The sequence below is a fragment of the Sciurus carolinensis genome, chromosome 17, assembly GCF_902686445.1.
Source record: "Sciurus carolinensis chromosome 17, mSciCar1.2, whole genome shotgun sequence".
NCBI lineage: Eukaryota > Metazoa > Chordata > Mammalia > Rodentia > Sciuridae > Sciurus > Sciurus carolinensis.
The window spans coordinates 31,529,027-31,534,697 of NC_062229.1; the positions used below are offsets into that span (position 1 = coordinate 31,529,027).

Genomic DNA, 5,671 nt, shown 5'->3' on the forward strand with positions numbered 1-5,671 from the left:
AAATGGCAAGGAAATAAGGCATACCAAGCTAAGCACTCAGTTAAAGAAGGTCCCAGCTGGGGGTTGGAGGGGGTGGTAAGCAGAATGCGGAGGCCAACTTCTGCTCTGGAGATGTTGCAGAACTGGGCAAACTTGAACATCAGTTTTCACATCATGGGGCTCAGGGACCTGAGATGCTGTCCTGGAATCATTCAAGGAGGGCAATCTGAAAGAAGTCTCTTCTTTCCATGAATTGGAGACACCAGAGGGCTGCATCTTCAGTGTGAGGGGGAATCAGAAATAAGCTTCCTGCCATTCCACTCCCAAGTATACCAAGGACACTGCCAAACTGGAACCCTGGTGTTGAACAGAGAGGGAATATCTCCCGAGAAAAATCGCAACCTCAAGCCTGCTCCGACCTCAGTCTGCAGGCTGACTAAACATGTCCTGGGTGGTCTGAAAACCTCAAGACCAGAATTTAGTTGAAAATGGTTTCAGCTTATTAATTCTCCCTGGCACTTTGTAAAAGTAAATGAAAATCTATGGAGAAAACTCTCTCAAATTCCCACAGATATGTTCTAAGGAAAAAGAGCAGTTTACAGTAAAAAATTATAAAGCATGAAAGGGACAAGGCACACACTGAGAGCCACAGAATTCAGCAGACAATGACCCAAAAGACATCAGTTCTTGGAAATAACATTCATGACATAAAATAATTAAGCTTAATATGCTTAAAGCAATTAAAGAAGGTCTTGGGGTCTATAGTTCAGTGGCAGAGTCCCTGCACAGCACTACAAAAATAAAAAGAAAAAATAAATAAAAGTCGAACATATGTGCAGGGATAAAAACAAAACAAAACAAAATAAAAGCCCAAGAAGGGTAAAAAAGAATCGTAAGTTATAAAAATGAAAGATAAGATCGCATTAAGAACTCATATAGAGCTTTTTGCAGAGCCGGCAAGATGCCCGAAGTGGAGCAGAAGAAGTGGACCTTCCGCAGGTTCTTCTACTGAGGTGTGGATCTCCACCAGCAGCTGGACATGTCCTACCAGCAGCTGCGGCAGCTGTACAGCGTGAGCTGGGGCGGCTGAACTGGGCCTGCGTGGGAAATAGCACTCCCTGCTAAAGCGCCTGCGCAAAGCCAAAAAAGAGGCACTCCCCATGGAAATAAATACCAGAGATGGTGAAGATACCCTGCGGGACGTGATTATTTTGCCTGAGATGGTGGGCAGCGTGGTTGGCGTGTACAATGGCAAGACCTTGAACCAGGTGGACATCAAGCCTGAGATGATCAGACACTATCTGGGCGAGTTCTCTATCACCTTCAAGCCTGTGAAGCATGGCTGACTTTGACATTGGAGCCACTCTCTCGTCCGTCTTTAACCCCCTCAAGTAGCCTGCCTGGACAATAAAGGCCCACACAACTCCAAAAACAACAACAACAACAACAACAAACAAACAACAACAACAACAACAAAAACAACAACTCAAATAAATATAAAAACACTGACATTCCGAGGAAAATGCATTCTACCTGAAACTTCATTCAAAATGCATAAAGACAAGACATGTGAATGGGTGGGGAGAGGGATGGCAAATCAAATATAGTAAAATGTTGGTAGACTCCAGATGGTAAGTACAGGTGTTCACTGTAAAACTCGTACAGCTTTTCTGTGTACTTGAAAATTTTTTATAATGAAAATGATACACACTAAGGAGGAAACTAGCTATTTGGAAAGTAGATATTAAGACTTCTGAGTCAGGAATACAGGTAGACCAATCCTCCCAATAACATCAATCACACACTAAAAATAGAGAATAAGATATTTTAAACCACACATTCTATTTATTTATTTACTTGCTTACTTATTTGGTACTGGGGTTTGAACCCAGAAGCACTCTACCACTTAGCCACATCCCCAGCCCTTTTTATTTTTTATTTTGAGACAGGGTCTTGCTAAGTTGCCAAGGCTGACCTTGAACTTGCAATCCTCCTGCCTCAGCCTCCCCAGTTACTGGGAGCAACAAATTCTTAAAAGCATTGAAGACATAACGAAACTGAACTTCTCAAGCCAAAACCTGATGGATGTGGTCATGTTGAGACCACAGTGAAGAGCGTCAGTCTCTTTAGTCCTGAGCATACATTAAACCTACCCAAATTGAGGTTTGATTTGCACAGCCTTGCAGGACTGAGGGGCCATAAAGTGCCAGTGTAAGAGTCAACCCCAAATAGACATGCCATTCCCCAGCCAGTACTCCTGGAGGACCAAGGGACTTTGAGGAATGTTGCCTTTGTGCTGAGTGGAGGACAGGGGTAGGTAGGTGGCCGTGGTAAAGGGAAATTCAATATCTGGGAAGCACCCACCATGGCGGGTCTTGACATGGATTTGTGGCTCACATTATATGGGGTCTCTACAAGCTCAAGGTGTGATGCCAGATGGGGACCTGGCAGGGGTGGAGGCAAATGATCTCTAAAGAAACATATTTCATTCTGGGCCTCAAAGAATTGCCATGAATAATTTTCCAAGGAAAACAAACACTGACAGTAAACAAACAAACAACAACCTACTAGGTACAAAAGGTAAGAAAGCCCCATGAGAGAGAATCATCAGGGAAAAAAGCTCAGAAAGCAGAAAATAGACTCGCACAACCTTAATTGTGTTTATCAGACACACAATAGAAACTATGATTCTCATGTTTAAATAAAATTAACTGGAAATTACAAAAAGTGAGGAATAAAATGGAGAGCATTGATGTTGCTGTATCTCTGTAGTATGCTGATTTTAAGTCCTTTGGGTATAGGCCGAGGAATGGGATAGCCACATCAATGTTCATAGCTGCTCAATTCACAATAGCCAGATTGTGGAACCAACCTAGATGTCCTTCAACTGATGAATGGATTAAGAAACTGTGGTATATATATACAAAAGAATATTACTCAGCCATAAGAATGGTAAAATTATGGCATTTGCAGGCAAATGGATGAAATTGGAGAATATCATGCTAAGTGAGATAAGCCAATCTCAAAAAACCAAAGGACGAATGATCTCACTGATAAGCAGATGATGACACATAATGGGGGGTGGGAGGGGGGCAAGAATGGAGGAAGGAGGGACTGTATAGAGGGAAAAGAGGGGTGGGAGGGGTGGGGGGAAAAAAATAACAGAATGAATCAAACAACATTACCCTATGTAAATTTAAGATTACACAAATGGTATGCCTTTACTCCATGTACAAACAGAGAAACAACCTGTATCCTGTTTGTTTACAATAAAAAAAAAATGCAGAGCATTCCTACTTGTATTTGAAGGAGAACTAATTAGATCATGTAGATGTAAGAATATAATAATTGACATTCGAATATCAATAAACAGATTTGACATAGCTGAAAAGACAGTGGATGCAAAAATAGGTTAGATATTCCAGAACACTGCAAAGGTTAGATATTCAGAGACAACATGAAGAAATAGGAATTGCAGGTAAAGAAGCAAGGAGAGCGATAACAGAACATTTCATCGGAGTGAGGAAAGGAGAGAGAAAGGAGCAGAGTCAGTATTTAAAGATATGAAGCAAACTGATGAAAGACATCAAACTACAGTGGCCCAGTGAATCTCAAGAAGAATAAGTAAAAATAAATTTCACCTGTTTATCCCTCCTCCTTGTCCCCCCCCCCCTTATTTTGGTCTAGCTTCCACATATGAGAGAAAATATTTGATCCTTGACTTTCTGAGTCTGGTTTATTTCACTCATCACGATGTTCTCCATTTCCAGCTATTTACCAGCAAATGCCATTATTTCATTCTTCTTTACAGCTAGGTAAAACTCCATTGTGTATGTAAACCACATTTTCTTATCCATTAATTTGCTGATGGGTACTTGGGCTGGTTCCATAACTTGGCTAGCATAAATCATACTGCTAGAAACATTGATGTGACTGTATCACTATAGTTTGCTGATTTGAGTTCTTTTGGATAAATATTGAGGAGTGGGATATCTGGGTCATATGGTAGTTCTATTCCTAGTCTTTTGAGAAATCTCCATGAAAATAGAAGAGAGATCAACGTGGTAGAGAAAGGGGGTTAAGGGAAGGGAAGAGGATGGAAAAGGGGAGGAAGGATGGAATAGAATCAACCAAACTGTCCTATGTACACATATGGATATGCTAGAGTAAATTTCACCTTTATAGATCAAAAATTAATTTTAAAAACTATAAATAAATGGGAGGAAGACCAGTAGAGTTGAGGAAAGGAGATAGGGGGAGGGAAAAATGGGAGGGGAAGGAGAAGTACTGGTGACCAAATCAGATAAAAATATATTCCATGCTTGTATAATTATATCAAAGTGAACCTCAATATTATGTATAACTCACTAATAAAAAATAAAAGAAGTGACAAACAGGCTGTTTACTGACTTCTTAACAGTAAAACTAGGTGCCACAAGAAAATTAAACAATATATCTCATCCATTGAGAGAAAACTGGTGGCCTGGGATTCCATACCAGTAAAGACTCAAGAATACAGGCAAATTAAAGACAGTTTCATATAAAAGTGAAACATTGCCCTCAGTAGATTCTCACTGAAGGGAACTCTAAAGGATGTAATAGGCATGAATAAAATGATCCCGGGAAGAATGATCTGAGATGGAAGAAGCCATATACATGGGCAAATTTAGACAAACTACAGAAAACTATTAAAACAACAACCTTTGTGGTTAAATATAAAATTTAAATAAATCAAAGATAGCAATTGACTTTAGATTGTGGTCTGTTAAACAAGAGAAGTGAACCTTTGAATTCTATAGTGTCTGGTGTCTGCTTAAATAAAAGGAGAGGGAATAATGAAGGTGAGAAATAGAATGTGAAAAAAAAGAGAGGAAAAGAAACATAAAAAGATGGGTGAAAGAAAACACAAAATAGAATGATAGAAATAAATCCAATATTTCATTAATAACAATAAATATAAATAAGCTAAATAATTTGGCAAAGAGACAAAGATTGCTAGAGTGCGTTTTTTAAAAAAATTCCAACTATATGCCGTTTACAAGTGACATATTCAAAACTTGAAGTTGTAGAAATGTTATAATTAAAAGTATAGAAAAAGATATGTTGGGTAAATACTACTCAAAATAGATTTTAAGACAAGAAAGTGTTACCAGATATAAGGAAGAAAAACTGCAGAGGTATAGAATGTTCAGTTTCATCTGTTAAAAATAATTATAAACTTTTAGTTACACAATAAAATACCCTCCACCCTAAGTAAAAGGTAAAAATGGGCAGGATTAAGAGAAGATAAAGAAAAATCCACAGCAATAATGGATATGAAGAAAGAAACAGGATTGTTTCTGAATGACTCCAAAATCTCCTCAGGCCCTGCTCATGAGATGAAAGGCTCAGATGCTCTGTTTCCCCAGGAGGAGGGTATCATGGCCTGACCTCCCCAAGACTCCAGTAATGGATGTTCTATTGTGCAATTCTTTTGAACATTTGTCACTCAAGTTTGCTTTTACCTCCACTCCCTACTAATACATAGACTCTTGATGGTGCTGTAAAAGGCAGATGGGTTTGTTCTCCAGGAGCATGATTCATGATTCTTCCAGCCACACCCAATACAACATGCCTCTTCCTGGTAAGTGGAGAGCCTGGGAGTCTGTATATCCTCTGTCCTCACTGTCCTATGTCCCAGGCCCTCCTCTCT

The 5,671-nt window shown here is 39.4% G+C and overlaps 1 pseudogene; it reads left to right on the forward strand.

Moving 5' to 3' along the window:
- The first annotated feature begins 940 nt into the window (after positions 1 to 940).
- Positions 941 to 1,374, forward strand: LOC124969534 (40S ribosomal protein S15-like; annotated as a pseudogene).
- The last annotated feature ends 4,297 nt before the right edge of the window (positions 1,375 to 5,671 follow it).